A 17,192-nucleotide genomic window follows, 5' to 3' on the forward strand; every position below is an offset into this window, starting at 1 on the left:
AGGCATGAGGTTTGAAGACTGAACCTCTGTCTGTCCCCTCCTACCTACCACTTCTGTCCTGAGCTGTTTTAGGCATCAGGTGAGCTGCGGGAAGTGGGTGATTCTGGAGATGACAAGGAGGGATCAGGAGGGGAAAACTGTGGCTCCTACATAGTCCAGAGAAAAGGAAAAGTCAAAAGAGCATCATTGTTGAAATATCTCCAAAGTCTTTAAGTCCAAATTACAATCATTTTCTTCTAAGACTCCTGAATACATAGGAAATCCTCAGTAAGAGGTTATTGCTCTGCGTTGAACACAGTGATCAAAACTGAGAGGATGCAGCCTAGACTGTCTGTATGGATGAGTTGCATTTATTCCCTTTTTGGCAGATGCAAACTCCAAGCATTAGGAATAAATATATTCACTTAGAAACCAGAAGAAGAGAGAAAGAAAGAATTGTAGGTGGTAATGGACAGATTGTGTCCCCCGGATACCTAGGGGATATTCACCCAGGGATCATCTATAACTACAGGGACCCATCAGCCCATGTCCACTGCATCCAGCTGTTTAATTCAACTAGTCATGTCCTGTAAAAACATCTTAATTCCAGCAAAGCAAATACTAGTAAGCTGAAATAGGAAATAACATTTGGTTACTGTTTGATTCCCACATTGAAAATAGTTTATCATTTTGTGCGTGGGGAGGTCATACCCATGTGAGCACGACCTTTCCCCATGAAGACCCCCTGCCTTCCTGTCAAGAAGGTGAGAGGTAAGCTCCAAGCCAGGGAGATGTCTTGTGTTCCGGTGAAACAGGCCTCTCCTCTCCACATCCCTCCACCCACCACCTCTGACCCTGGGACTGAATGCCCTGTCTCTCCCCAGGTGCCTGAAGACCACTCTAGAGACCCTGTTGATCGCCAACTGCCTGATTTTGGAGCCAGACATGATGTCCCTGTCACCGTTCTTGAATGTCAGCCTGCTAAAGGACCTGGGCCTCAGCGGAGTCAACTTGACCAGCCTCAGCTTGGAGCCCCTGCAGGTACTGATCAAGAGGACCTTGGCCGTACTGCAGGACCTGGACAAGTGCAGCATCATGGACTCTCAGTCCAGTGCCTTCCTGCCCTGCCTCTGCTGCTGCTCCCAGCTCACCATCTTGAGCTTCTGTGGCAACCACACCTCATTGGTCATGCTGGTCAGGTCAAAATGACACGCAGGACCTGGCTAGAAGAACAAAGGGACCAGACATTTGTATTGAAACCAAGGAAAGTACCCAAGACAAGTGTGTTTTGTTTGGAGGAGATCAAAGACTTTCTTAGTCTAGGCTTGAGAAATTGCCAGCAGAGGGAGTGGCTATAAAGGGACCAGGTGGATCCCTTATACCCAAGGCAAACCCAAGATCCACACTTCCTATGTGGATTTACGCTTTCTATGCAGGGAGAGCTCCCAGTTATTGAAAGACGCGTGGGACACAGGAGTCTGCTGTTCGGACTGCAGAGCAGGAACCCGTGGTTGGAATTTCCACCTGGGGTAGAGGCAGATACAAAACCAGCTGCCTCCTTGGAGCAGAATGTGGCCCCATGGGGATGCTGAAGCCCGGGAACCACAGAAGACGCCCTCTGGTTTAGAGGTGTGTCTATAAGTGTGCTGCCCACTACCTTCTTGGCCATTGGTCTAGATTTGAGCCAGTAGCCTGTGCGTGGTTCACAGCCTAGGGCCTTGCCTGTTTCACCGATCTCCCAGGGCCTGTTCACCCTGTCCTGGCCTGTCCACCGCCCCTTTCTTCAGCCTCCAGCCACCCCCAACACACCAGCCCCCGCCTCCCAACTATCTCCCTCACTCCCCGCCCACAAAAACCTAGTGGGTCCCACAGGTTTACTGGACCCTGGGCCACCACTGTACACCACTTGATGTGGTGCTATTATGTCCCATGTCTTTGCATTTGCCTAAGCTTGGGATCATCAGTTCAGTTCAGTCACTCAGTCATGTCTGACTCTTTGTGATCCCATGAATCGCAGCAAGCCAGGCCTCCCTGTCCATCACCAACTCCTGGAGTTTACCCAGACTCACATCCATTGAGTCAGTGATGCCATCCAGGCATCTCATTCTCTGTCGTCCCCTTCTCCTCCTGCCACCAATCCCTCCCAGCACCACAGTCTTCTCCAATGAGTCAACTCTTCTCATGAGGTGGCCAAAGAAATGGAGTTTCAGCTTTAGCTTGGGTTCATGGCCAGGGCCAAAAGGAGCGTGAGAGGTAGTCAGAGGAAGGCGGGAGCATCCAGGATCCCCGAACCTTCTTAGTTGTCAGCCTGGGTGCTCAGGGGACAGGGGCCACGTGGACTGCTGTTGTAATGCTGTGCATAGCTGTGACCTTGCAGCCACCAGTTGTCACGTCAGGTGAAGAGGCCACCCTCTTTAGGGTGGAGGTGGTGGAGGATGGCGAGGCACTGGTGGACAGAGACATGGCGGGGATCAGGTGGGAGTTGTAGCAGCTGGTGGAAGACATCATGGAAGAGGTGCAGTTTACGGCAGTTGAGGAGCAGGAACAGGGGTTCTCCCAGGACCTGGGGGAGAAGATGGTGGAGGAGCAAGGCCAGGAAAGCCTGGAGGCTCGAGTGAGCATCTGGTGCTAGATGCGCTGCAGGCACTGGCCGCCCTACAAGTGGAACTGAGTTTTGAGAATGAGAAAAATCTCAGGGCCTATGTTCAATTCATGTGCAAGAACCATCAAAGGAGGAAGCATCCCTTGGCTCGGAGAAGCACCATCATCCAGGGCATCCCTGGATTTTGGCCCAATACTGTATCCTTTCTGTTTCCCCTTAGGGTCCACTTCTCAGGAGGAGCAGGAGCAGGAGGAGGGGTGGGGTCAAGGGCACAGGAAGGGCACTGGAGGCCGATGAAGGAAATTTGGTCCTGTGCAATTGGCAGGCTCCAAAGGCACAACTGAGTAGAGTCCTGGCAGGGCCGCACCTGTAAGTGTCATAGCTATGATTTTGAATGTCTCCTGCAGGCCTGTATACGAGGAGGAGCAGCACCTGAGACCTCTAAGTCAGGAATGACCACAGACAGTACTCCAGAGCAGCCTCGGCAGACAGTTGTAAATGTGGATAATCCCAGGAAATAGCTGAGACATGGAAGTCACACACACACACACATACACACACACACAGACACACACACACATGCACACACACACACACTCTCACGTACACAGTCCCTTAGACTGCAAGGGGATCAAGCCCGTCAGTCCTATAGGAAATCAACTCTGAATATTCACTGGAAGGACAGATGGTGAAAGTGAAGCTCCGATGCTTTGGCCACCTTATGGGAAGAGCCGACTCATTAGAATACACCCTAATGCTGGAAAAGATTGAAGGCAGGAGGAGAAGGGGATGACAGAGAATGGGATGGTTGGATGGCATCACAGACTCAATGGACTTGAACTTGAGAAAGTTCTGGGAGATGATGAAAGACAGAGAATCCTGGTGTGCTGCAATCCATGGTGTTGCAAAGAGTGAACATGACTGCACAAAAACAAGTTATTGGCTGTCTTGCTTGCTTTTTTCTTGTTTCTTCAGTTTTTCACTTCTAATTAAAATTGTTCTTTGAAACTCATGGAAGGTCTAGGACCTAAAGTTTTTCTACAAATAAGAGGCAAGGTACATTGGTGTGGGGGGAGAGGGGTTGGGGGTGGGGGGGGGTGGGCTTGGGAAAGCCTTGCAGGGTCCCGCTCAGATATATGATGAAACAGACTGACAGTGCCAAGTTTTATTATAAATGGAAATTCCAATACTGTTAGTGGAAATACACATTACTTCAATCACTTTGCAAAAGCATTTGACTCTACCTGCATATTAGAATGGAACAGTCAGTATCAAATATGCCTGCAGTGCAGGAGACCCAGGTTTGAACCCTGGGTCAAGAAAATCCCCTGGAGAAGGAAATTCTAACCTATTGTGGTATTTTGCCTGGGAAATCCCATGGATAGTGGAGCCTGGTAGGCTAGAATCTATGGGGTTGCAAAAGTCAAATACCACTTAGCAACTAACCCACTATGACATGCATTATCAGAAAATCTCATATCTACATATATAAACAGCTATCCTAGAAAACTTACTATGAAACACACACATGGGTTCATAGGCAGCTTATTCAAAAAGGCAAAATAAGAGCCTCAAATTTCAGGCACAGTAAAATGGACCTATAAGACTATGTGCATTCATCCACGGGGATTCTAACCAGCAATCAAAAGGAATGTTCCACAGCTACATACAATAAGAATGCATCTCACTTATCTGAAAGAAAGCCAAGACCAGGGGAACAGAAACTCTATTGTGAGATTATTTTTATTTAAAATTTGAAACATTTTATTGGCATACAACTGCTGATAGTAGTCTCTTATGATCCTTTGTATTTCTGTGTTGTCTGTTGTGATCTCTCCATTTTCATTTCTAATTTTATTGATTTGATTTTTCTCTCTTTGCTTCTTGATGAGTCTGGCTAATGGTTTGTCAATTTTATTTATCCTTTCAAAGAACCAGCTTTTGGCTTTGTTGATTTTTGCTATGGTCTCTTTTGTTTCTTTTGCATTTATTTCTGCCCTAATTTTTAAGATTTCTTTCCTTCTACTAACTCTGGGGTTCTCCAACTCTTCCTTTTCTAGTTGCTTTAGTTGTAGAGTTAGGTTGTTTATTTGACTTTTTTCTTGTTTCTTGAGGTATGCCTGTATTGCTATGAACTTTCCTCTTAGCACTGCTTTTATAGTGTCCCACAGGTTTTGGGTTGTTGTGTTTTCATTTTCATTAGTTTCTATGCATATTTTGATTTCTTTTTTGATTTCTTCTGTGATCTGTTGGTTATTCAGAAGTGTGTTGTTCAACCTCCATATGTTGGAATTTTTAATAGTGTTTCTCCTGTAATTGAGATCTAATCTTAATGCATTATGGTCAGAAAAGATGCTTGGAATGATTTCGATTTTCTTGAATTTATCAAGTTTAGATTTATGGCCCAGGATGTGATCTATCCTGGAGAAGGTTCCATGAGCACTTGAAAAAAAGGTGAAATTCGTTGTTTTGGGGTGAAATGTCCTATAGATATCAATTAGGTCTAACTGATCTAATGTATCATTTAAAGTTTGCGTTTCTTTGTTAATTTTCTGTTTAGTTGATCTGTCCATAGGTGTGAGTGGGGTATTAAAGTCTCCCACTATTATTGTGCTATTGTTGATTTCCCCTTTCATACTTGTTAGCATTTGTCTTACATATTGTGGTGCTCCTATATTGGGTGCATATATATTTATAATTGTTATATCTTCTTCTTGGATTGTTCCTCTGATCATTATGTAGTGGCCTTCTTTGTCTCTTTTCACAGCCTTTGTTTTAAAGTCTATTTTATCGGATATGAGTATTGCCACTCCTGCTTTCTTTTGGTCTCTATTCGCGTGGTATATCTTTTTCCAGCCCTTCACTTTCAGTCTGTATGTGTCCCTTGTTTTGAGGTGGGTCTCTTGTAAGCAGCATATAGAGGGGTCTTGTTTTTGTATCCATTCGGCCAGTCTTTGTCTTTTGGTTGGGGCGTTCAACCCATTTACGTTTAAGGTAATTATTGATAAGTATGATCCTGTTGCCATTTACTTTATTGTTTTGGGTTCGGGTTTATACACCCTTTTCGTGTTTCCTGTCTAGAGGATATCCTTTAGAATTTGTTGGAGAGCTGGTTTGGAGGTGCTGAATTCTCTCAGCTTTTGCTTGTCTGTAAAGCCAACGTGGAAGAAATGGACAAATTCTTAGAAAAGTACAATTTTCCAAAACTGAACCAGGAAGAAATAGAAAATCTTAACAGACCCATCACAAGCATGGAAATTGAAACTGTAATCAGAAATCTTCCAGCAAACAAAAGCCCAGGTCCAGATGGCTTCACAGCTGAATTCTACCAAAAATTTCGAGAAGAGCTAACACCTATCCTCCTCAAACTCTTCCAGAAAATTGCAGAGGAAGGTAAACTTCCAAACTCATTCTATGAGGCCACCATCACCCTAATACCAAAACCTGACAAAGATGTCACAAAAAAAGAAAACTACAGGCCAATATCTCTGATGAACATAGATGCAAAAATCCTCAACAAAATTCTAGCAATCAGAATCCAACAACACATTAAAAAGATCATACACCTTGACCAAGTGGACTTTATCCCAGGGATGCAAGGATTCTTCAATATCCGCAAATCAATCAATGTAATTCACCACATTAACAAATTGAAAAATAAAAACCATATGATTATCTCAATAGATGCAGAGAAGGCCTTTGACAAAATTCAACATCCATTTATGATAAAAACTCTCCAGAAAGCAGGAATAGAAGGAACATACCTCAACATAATAAAAGCTATCTATGACAAACCCACAGCAAACATTATCCTCAATGGTGAAGAATTAAAAGCATTTCCCCTAAAGTCAGGAACAAGACAAGGGTGTCCACTTTCACCGCTACTATTCAACATAGTTCGGGAAGTTTTGGCCACAGCAATCAGAGCAGAAAAAGAAATAAAAGGAATCCAAATTGGAAAAGAAGAAGTAAAACTCTCACTGTTTGCAGATGACATGATCCTCTACATGGAAAACCCTAAAGACTCCACCAGAAAATTACTAGAGGTAATCAATGAATATAGTAAAGTTGCAGGATATAAAATCAACACACAGAAATCCCTTGCATTCCTATACACGAATAATGAGAAAGTAGAAAAAGAAATTAAGGAAACAATTCCATTCACCATTGCAAAGAAAAGAATAAAATACTTAGGAATATATCTACCTAAAGAAACTAAAGACCTATATATAGAAAACTATAAAACACTGATGAAAGAAATCAAAGAGGACACTAATAGATGGAGAAATATACCATGTTCATGGATTGGAAGAATCAATATAGTGAAAATGAGTATACTACCCAAAGCAATTTACAAATTCAATGCAATCCCTATCAAGCTACCAGCCACATTTTTCACAGAACTAGAACAAACAATTTCAAGATTTGTATGGAAATACAAAAAACCTCGAATAGCCAAAGCAATCTTGAGAAAGAAGAATGGAACTGGAGGAATCAACTTGCCTGACTTCAGGCTCTACTACAAAGCCGCAGTCATCAAGACAGTATGGTACTGGCACAAAGACAGACATATAGATCAATGGAACAAAATAGAAAGCCCAGAGATAAATCCACACACATATGGACACCTTATCTTTGACAAAGGAGGCAAGAATATACAATGGAGTAAAGACAATCTCTTTAACAAGTGGTGCTGGGAAAACTGGTCAACCACTTGTAAAAGAGTGAAACTAGATCACTTTCTAACACCGCACACAAAAATAAACTCAAAATGGATTAAAGATCTAAATGTAAGATCAGAAACTATAAAACTCCTAGAGGAGAACATAGGCAAAACACTCTCAGACATACATCACAGCAGGATCCTCTATGATCCACCTCCCAGAATACTGGAAATAAAAGCAAAAATAAACAAATGGGATCTAATTAAAATTAAAAGCTTCTGCACAACAAAGGAAAATATAAGCAAGGTGAAAAGACAGCCTTCTGAATGGGAGAAAATCATAGCAAATGAAGCAACTGACAAACAACTAATCTCAAAAATATACAAGCAACTTATGCAGCTCAATTACAGAAAAATAAACGACCCAATCAAAAAATGGGCCAAAGAACTAAGTAGACATTTCTCCAAAGAAGACATACGGATGGCTAACAAACACATGAAAAGATGCTCAACATCACTCATTATTAGAGAAATACAAATCAAAACCACAATGAGGTACCACTTCACACCAGTCAGAATGGCTGCGATCCAAAACTCTACAAGCAATAAATGCTGGAGAGGGTGTGGAGAAAAGGGAACCCTCCTACACTGTTGGTGGGAATGCAAACTAGTACAGCCACTATGGAGAACAGTGTGGAGATTCCTTAAAAAATTGCAAATAGAACTACCTTATGACCCAGCAATCCCACTTCTGGGCATACACACCGAGGAAACCAGAATTGAAAGAGACACATGTACCCCAGTGTTCATCGCAGCACTGTTTATAATAGCCAGGACATGGAAACAACCTAGATGTCCATCAGCAGATGAATGGATAAGAAAGCTGTGGTACATATACACAATGGAGTATTACTCAGCCATTAAAAAGAATTCATTTGAATCAGTTCTGATGAGATGGATGAAACTGGAGCCGATTATACAGAGTGAAGTAAGCCAGAAAGAAAAACACCAATACAGTATACTAACACATATATATGGAATTTAGGAAGATGGCAATGACGACCCTGTATGCAAGACAGGGAAAGAGACACAGATGTGTATAACGGACTTTTGGATTCAGAGGGAGAGGGAGAGGGTGGGATGATTTGGGAGAATCACATTCTAACATGTATACTATCATGTGAATTGAATCGCCAGTCTATGTCTGACGCAGGATGCAGCATGCTTGGGGCTGGTGCATGGGGATGACCCAGAAAGATGTTATGGGGAGGGAGGTGGGAGGGGGGATCATGTTTGGGAATGCATGTAAGAATTAAAGATTTTAAAATTTAAAAAATAAAAAACTAAAATTAAAAAAAAAGAGGAAAAAAAATAAAAATAAAATTTGAAACAAAGAATATGAATCCCTAGTGCTAGAGGTCAGAGAAATGTTTACTTTGGGGAGCAGAGAGTGGCCAGGAAGGAACATGGAGATTTCAAAGCTACTTGATGGTGGAGAGATGGAGCAAGTACAATTTCAGTTACAAGTCAAGCAAGACTTTATTTGCTTGGGCTCCAAAATAACTGTGGATGGTTACTGAGGCCATGAAATTAAAAGACGCTCACTCCTTGGAAGAAACGCTGTGACAAAACTAGAGAGCATAGTAAAAGACAGAGACATTACTTTGCCAACTAATGTCCATAAAGTCAAAGCTATGGTTTTCCCAGTAGTCAGATAAAGATGTAAGCACTGGACCATAAAGAAGACTGAGTGCTGAAGAACTGATTTTTTTTTGAACTGTGGTACTGGAAAATAGAGAAGAATCTTGAGAGTCCCTTAGACTGCTAAGAGATCCAACCAGTCAATCCTAAGAGAAATCAACCCTGAATATTCAGTGGAAGAACTGATGCTGAAGCTCTAATATTTTGGCCTCCTGATGGGAAGAGTCAACCCATTGGGGGAAAACAACAACAACAACAACTTGATGCTGGGGAAATGTTGAAGACAGGAGAAGCGGTGACAGAGGATGAGATGGTTGGATGGCATCAGCAACCCGACGGAATGAGTTTGAGCAAGCTTTAGGTGATAGTGATTGACAGGGAAGTCTGGCGTGCTGAAGTTCATATGGTCACAGGGGGTCCGAAATGACTGAGCAACTGAACAACAAAAGCTAGGTCGGGTCTTTATGTAGAGCTGGCTGAACATTAATAGGGCTTTTGTGAATTTCTGGAGCTGGGGAGAACATAATTATTACTCAAATCCCTTGCTGAGACACATCGGCAATGCTTTGTGTTGGTAGTCAATCATCTTTGTAGTTTTTCTGGGTGGCACTTGGGAGTTCCTCACAATGATGGATGCTGTCTCTCTCAGTCCCAGCTGAACTAAAGTTCAGATCATGACCTCTGTTTCAGGAGGCAATCCTGAACAATTGCTCTGGCTTTTTGAATGAATGATGATACTTGGTTTTGTGCTCTCTCTTTTCCTTCAGCTTCAGAAACTGTAGCCAGTGCTTGGTACATGTAAAGACCCTCCTGTTCCAGTGCCTCCAAGAGTGATTTACGAAGGATGTCACCAGTTTGAGAATTTTGAGGCAAAACAGACAAAGCAAATTGTTCATGTTTGCATGCCACATTCTAAAATGTGCCTCTACGTTGCCACATGCAGAAGATCTGTAATTGAAAATGCAGCACACATAGGGCATTTCACCAGGTTCGTGACTGTCCTTCATGTGCTGTAAGAGAACCTGATCTGTTTTGATGGACAATTCATAAATCTTACAGACCGTGGAGGGCTCCTGGGAACTGTGGACACTTTCAGTGTGACACTGCAGCTGGAAGGGGGTGGGAAACAAGCGATGGCAGTGCTGGCAGGTAGAGTGCATTCCCAGCTGTCACCCTTCTGCTTCTCAAGCTTCAGATGGTTCCTCACGTGGATCATAACCTTGACATTTTTCAGAGCTCTCAAGCAGCTGAGGCATTTAAAGGCTATGCGAGTCTCCTCTTCTGGCTGCCCATTTCTTATATGCTGCCCATAGTAAAAGTCATCAAGTAACATGATCAGATATCTTTTCATGGGATCAACAGTCTTGCTCTGACATGCTGGAGTCCAAAAGTCTGTTTTCTCCAGCCCTTCCAAACTACATGTTCTGTCTGGATCCATAAGACTGAAGCAGGCCCGGTCATTTGCATGAGTCTGTGAAAATGAGGCCCCACCTTGAACATGGCCCGGTGAGGTCGGGAGGTCTTTCAAGGTCATAATTGTGTTCTTTGTAGGACAGAATCCTGGAGGGGCCATGGTGCAGGCTGGTCCCCCTGGGATTCCATTGCTGAGTTTAGGTCTTTCTGTTAACATTTACATCTGAAGTGGGACATTGCTTTGAATTAAGATGACTTTCATCCCTGCCTCCTAATGAGAGAACACCTCCAAATAGACAATGAGGCCACAGAGAGAGCAATTCTGAATTGTGAAGCAGAGCTGGCAGAGAGCTCGTCTATAATCAGGTTTAGACAAAGGCTCAAACATAACATGACTGTCTCTTCCTTCACATTCGGACTGAAAAGTTGGTGAGATGATCAGTGGCTCTGATGCTGGGTTCCTGAGATTTTTAGGTTGCTACCTGCAGGAGGGATCTGGACTCACGTGGCCCTTCTTTGCTCTGGAAGATGAGTCCCTGGTCACTCTGTTTAAAACGTTAGAAATAACTGGCTTTGAACGTGAACTCACTCTGACAAAGAGGGCTTCAGCATCCTCACTGACGTGCTCCACTCCAACAAAGATGACCTCGGCATAGTCATCATCCTCATCTCTGGATTTGGACCCGCTGGTCTTTTACTTGGCTTGTGATGGTGCTTGTGCTTCCTCACATGGGAAGAGATGGGCCATTTTATAGTACTTTTGGCTTCAAGTGGCCCCTTCTTCTAGTGCTTTTTCTACCTAAAGGCAACCGCAGGACAAGGTCATCCCCTCTGATCTCAGGTGTCACTCTCTGTGGTTTCAGTTAACCTTCAGTTGTTCACTGAAAATATTAAATGGAAGAGTCCAGAAATAAATAACTCACAAGTTCTAAATTGCATGTAATTTTGAGCAGTGTGACTGGAATCTCACACCATCCTGCAACCTCCTGCCCAGATGTAATTTGTTCCTTAGTCCTACACATCCCACCCATTTGTCACTCGGTTACCACAATGACTGTTGAGATGTCACAGGGCTTGTGATCAAGTCACCCTTATTTTATTCAATAGTGGTCCCAAAGCATAAGTGGAGTGTTGTTGGCCATTTAGATATGTCAGAGGGAATCCATTAAGTGCTACCTTAAAGTGAAAAGATGATAGTTCTCAATTTGATATAAAAAGAGAAATAATTGTATACTGAGGTTGCTAAGATCTAAGGTTAATGTGAAGAAGAGAAAATAAATCTGGGTTAGTTCAGCTGTCAAACCTCAAAATGCAAAAGTTATGGCCACAGAGCATAGTAAGTGCCTAGTTTGGGTGGGAAAAAAGCCCACTAAATTAATAGAGTAATATATATATATTTTTTTACTTTAGAGACTACATTCACAAAACTTTATAAAAGTATATTGTTATAACTGTTCTGTTATTCTTACACCTTCCCTGGTGGCTCAGATGAAAAAGTGTCTGCTTATAATTTGGGAGATCCAGGTTTGATCCCTGGGTCAGAAAGATCCTCTGGAGAAGGAAATGGGAACCCACTTCAGAATTGTTCCCTGGGAAATCCTATGGACAGAGGAGGGTGGTAAACTGCAGTCCATGGGGTTGCAAACAGTCGAACATGACTGAGAGCCTTCACTTTCACTTTCCTGTTATTATTAGTTAGTTGCCAATCTCTTACTGTGCTTTTGCAAAATAAACTGCATCACAGGTATGTTTGTATAGAAAAATCGTTGTGTATATAGGGTTTGATAATATACGAGGCTAGAGATGTCCGCTGGGGGACTTGGAACTTATTCTCTGCAGATGAGTGGTGATGATTCTATTTCTTTCAAAAGACAAAATTAGTACCTGATTTAATCATCATATGGAACATTGAGATAACTATTCACACCCTTATTTTATGCATAAGGAAACATCTCAAATTCGTTTAAATGACACGACAGTTTTAAATTTACTTCTCCAGCCCCCACTTTTGCCTTGTTTCCCCATGGTGACCCCACTGCTCCTGTTAATCTCTAAAGGAGAGCTCCTGGGCACCATTTTGCTTATAGATCTCCAATCTCAATCAGAAATGCTGAACAACATAAAATGTCCAAAAAAGCCTCCAGCTGTCCCTAGGGGGTACCCCTCACTCCCTCCAGTCTGTGAGTCCAGAAGGCACCAGACTCTATACATGGATCCAAAAAAAAAAATATATATATATATATAAAATTGTAAACATATATATAAATTATATATAATATATTTTTTATTTATATATTTATTTATTTATTTAATTTTTGTTATATATATTTTATATATATATATATAAAATCCAGAAAGTTCTAATAGCAAAACTTGAACCTGCCTCATACTGGCAACCATATATAAATATATAGCATTTACACTGTATTGAAACTATTTACATAACATTAACATTGTATTAGGTATTATAAGGAATGTGAAGATGATTTTAAGTATGCAGGAGCATCCCCTCTAGTTACATGCAAAGATTACACCATTTTATATAAGGGACTTGAGCATCCATGGATTTTGGTATCTGTGGATGAAGGGTTCCCAACTTAATCTCCCAAGGGTACCAAGGAGAGAGGACGGAGTCTTCTCAGGACTTCTGCCATTCCCCCTGCCTTGGATGCCATCTCAAGTATCACCACCCAGTTCCAAACGTGCCTCAGTCCACAGTTTCTCTGCCAGGCTTCCCTAACCAAGATGTCAGAAATCATAGCCTCCCCCAACTCACATGCCATATTCACCTCCAGAGCTATTGGGTTGCTGTATTTTTGTTTCTATAATATGTGGCATCTGTCCGTGTTACATATCTGCTGCAAAAATAAACAGTAAGTGTTATTAATGCAATCATTTATCTGTACCACACGCTCAACCCGTTAATTCCTGGCTCCGCAAGTATTTCCACTTGATCTTAGCCAAAAGGCTGAGAATCTATTTCTCCAAGCATGTCATGAAATCCAAATCTTAATGATTTAAAACTAACATGCAAGGGAGAAAGTCAGCCAGTATGTAGCTGGATGCTAATAGGGGCGGTGGTACTCATTGAAATAAAAGGTTTGTAACACAGTTTCTGAAAGAGATCAGCCCTGGGATTTCTTTGGAAGGAATGATGCTAAAGCTGAAACTCCAGTACTTTGGCCACCTCATGTGAAGATCTGACTCATTGAAAAAGACTCTGATGCTGGGAGGGATTGGGGGCAGGAGGAGAAGGGGACGGCAGAGGATGAGATGGCTGGATGGTGTCACTGACTCAATGGATGTGAGTCTGAGTGAACTCTGGGAGTTGGTGATGGACAGGGAGACCGGGCATGCTGCGATTCATGGGGTCGCAAAGAGTCGGACATAACTGAGCAACTAAACTGAACTGAACTGAACTGAACTTAATTTCTCTCCTTATAATACATTTGTTGATAGCTTCCATGACATTAATACATTTCATTGACCTTAAGGGACATTCTAAAGTTTACATTTGACCATTTCTGATACCAGAGCACATTTCATCAGTAGCATATCATAGTTTGTTTAGCTGTGCATAAACTGTGGCCCTAGCGGTAAAGGACCTTCCTGCCAATGCAGAAGACATAAGAGATGCAGGTTCCATCTCTGGGTCATGAAGACCCCCTGGAGGAGGGCATGGCAAGCCACTCCAGTATTCCTGCCTGAAGAATCCTATGGACAGTGGAGCCTGGTGGGCTATATTCCATAGGGTTGCAGAGAGTCAAACATGACTGAAGCAACTGAGCACACATGCATACAAATATATATAAATATATATTTTATAGTGGTATTAAAAATAATGCTGTGGGACTTCCTGGAGATCCAGTACATAAGACTCCTCACTTCCACTCCAGGGGGGCATGGATTTGACCCCTGGTTAGGGACCTATGAGCCCACATGCCATAGGGTGTGGCCAAAAATATAATAATAAATTATTGTACCTTATGGCTGATGTCATCTTAGATTTAATGAAAATTTCTGTTTTTCATAAGCAGAATCGAGCCTACTAAATTCATGTCACAAGTCACTAATGGGATGCTAGCTGCATTTATAGGCAAATGGTTTGGGATACTAGCTGCATTATATAGGCAAATGGTTTAGACAGGGGTTGACAAATTGGCTTGCCTCCTATTTATTTTTTTTTCTCCCAACCAGCAAGCTAAGAATGATTTTTATTTTTTTTTAACTTTTAAAGTACATTTAATATTTTTACACTTCTTTTAGTTTGGCAGGAAACAAATATTTTGTGACGTGAAAATTATATGATATCTAAATTTCAGTGTCACAAAATTTTATTGGAATACAGCTGTGATCATTTGTCGCTGTCCAAGGCTGTTTCACACTGCTAATGGTAGAGACTGCATGGCTGTTAATGCCTGGTTACTCTCTAGACAACTACAGAGAAATTTTACAGACTCATGGCGATGGAGAACAAAATGAAGAATTCCAAACCCTATGGCTCACCAGCTCCTGTTGACTCAGTATAGCTAAACATTTCCCACTCTGAGCCTCAGTGGAAGGTGAAGCTGGAGTGTCTGTCTCCGTGTCCCAGAGAGATTTCTTTTAAAATACCAGCATCGCTTCCTGTGTCCTGTGTCCTTTGAACTCCTACCTGGCTTTCCAAAATCCCAGTGAGGCTGAATCAGGAGATTCCAAACTTTTTAAAGTCCATTCTAATCCAATCCATAGTATCCAAACTGGGCTCCAATCGTGTTTCTGAACCAGTTTTTTCCCCATAGGATCTCTCAACTGGAAAGATTTTAGTTGCTAGAATATTTCTCCTGAATTGCTAGAGAGAGGAAAGAATGTGGGTAGGGCTCCAGGGCCCCGCCCAAGGGCTGTTTTCCAGTTCTCAGTGTGTTGAGAGACCCACCTTCCCTCTCTGGTATTGATAGGCCCACCATCTTATCTCCAATTTATTTGCATCTTTAGTTATTTGGGGTTCAATAGCTTAAGGGCAGAGGAAGGTGGTCCACATAGCTATTCCAACTTGGGCTGATTTCCAGAACCTAGAAAGGGAGGGGTCTTCTATCAATGCCAAAAAATCCTCCAGCTGCAAAGAGAAAACCCCTATTCTCTTCCGGGAGAAAGTGGGGAGGTTTGGGGGGAAGGGGGGCAGGATGAGGGGGCCAGGAAACAAGCTTACTCCCAAGTGACCTGCACCTAAAGACTCAGCACCCACTGGATTCCTGGGGTCCTCACTGTGGATCTTCATGCTGAATTCCAGGAGCTTTTTCTAAGCAGGAGCTCATGTTTCTTAATCTACCTCAGGGGTATCAGGTCACACCCTGATCCTCCTCCTTCTCCCTTCCTCCCTCACTCCCCCTTCTCTCTTCTCCTTCTTTGCACCACCTAGATTATATCTCAAGCCTTCCCTCCCACTGCCTTTACAGCCCACTGCACACAGATTCTTAGGGGTATGGAAGGTTTCAGAGAAGAAATATGTGTATTTCCATTCCTTATAAGGTAACAGTCACTGAATTAGAACAAAAATGAAGTTTACTAATAAACATGATCTCAACTGCTGTAACCAGATATAACATCAAAAATACCTTTCTTATCAAATCAACATAAGATTACCTTAAATTTATACAATACATGTCCATTATATCTCAATGAAGCAGGAAAAAAAAAAAAAAAACCCTGACCATTAGAAACAGCTGGTTTTACAATCTTACGATGGTTGATGGTGAGTGCTGTGCCTAGTTGCTCAGTCCTGTCTGACTCTTTTCGACCCCATGGACTGTAGCCAGCCAGGCTCCTCTATCCATGGAATTATCCAGGCAAAAGTACTGGCATGGGTTGCGTCGTCCTTCTCCAAAGCTGAGTATCAAAACCCAAGGCTAAGGACTTCCATGATGGTCCAATGGTTGAGAATCTGCCTTCCAATGCAGGGAATGTCCATGGGGTTTTGTCCATGCAGGTCCAATGCAGGGTTTGGTCCATGGTTGGGGAGCTAAGGTCCCACATGCTGGAGGGCAGTAGAACTGATGAAGGATCCTGCATGCCACAACTAAGACCTGAGGCAGCCAAATAAGTAAATAAAAATAAATATTTTTAAAAACTCTATGCTATTTACATTCTTATGGATATATTTGATAGCATGTTATTAACAGTTTTATTTATTTATGGGCCCACCATGAGACTTCCTGCAGTATCTTAGTTTCCTGACCAGGGCTTGAACCCAGATCACCAGAGTGAAAGCATTGAGCACTAACAATTTGTTTGATTCCTAGTTTGATTTAATTAAGAGGTTTAATTTTATTGTATGCCAAATCTACATCCTTTGCAGTGTTTATGCTGATGACACAAACCTTTTGGATGTCAATTTTAAAATATTTGCAAAAACTTAGGGGAAAGGAAGGAAAATTTGACTACTTATTTTTGCTTCTAGTCTTCGCTGTTGGGTCAGAGACTAAAATATCTGCCTTCAGTACAGGAGACCGAGGTTTGATCCCTGAGTCAGGAAGATCTCCTGGAGAAGGGAATGGCTATCCACTCCAGTTTTCTTGCCTGGAGAATTCCATGGACAGAGGAGTCTGGGGAGCTACTATCCATGGATTTACAAAGAATGGAACACAACTGGATGACACTTTCATTTTGATATGCTTCTAGTGATTGCTCAAATCTCAGAATCACCTGGGACATTGTTAAACATAGAGATTCCAAGGCTGCATATCACACCTAAGAAACTCAAATTCCCAGAGGACAGAGCCTGGGAATCTGAAAGTTCAGTGTTTGCCTCACTTGATTCTGAAGTGAAGTGAATCCCAGGGTGTAAAATCCTCTAAT

The 17,192-nt window shown here is 42.3% G+C and overlaps 1 pseudogene; it reads right to left on the reverse strand.

Annotated features, from left to right (window-relative positions):
• Nucleotides 1–9,474: 9,474 nt before the first annotated feature.
• On the reverse strand, nucleotides 9,475–10,518 carry LOC138431441 (zinc finger protein 280A-like; annotated as a pseudogene).
• Nucleotides 10,519–17,192: the final 6,674 nt, after the last annotated feature.

This window comes from Ovis canadensis, chromosome Y, assembly GCF_042477335.2.
Source record: "Ovis canadensis isolate MfBH-ARS-UI-01 breed Bighorn chromosome Y, ARS-UI_OviCan_v2, whole genome shotgun sequence".
Classification (NCBI taxonomy): Eukaryota; Metazoa; Chordata; class Mammalia; order Artiodactyla; family Bovidae; genus Ovis; species Ovis canadensis.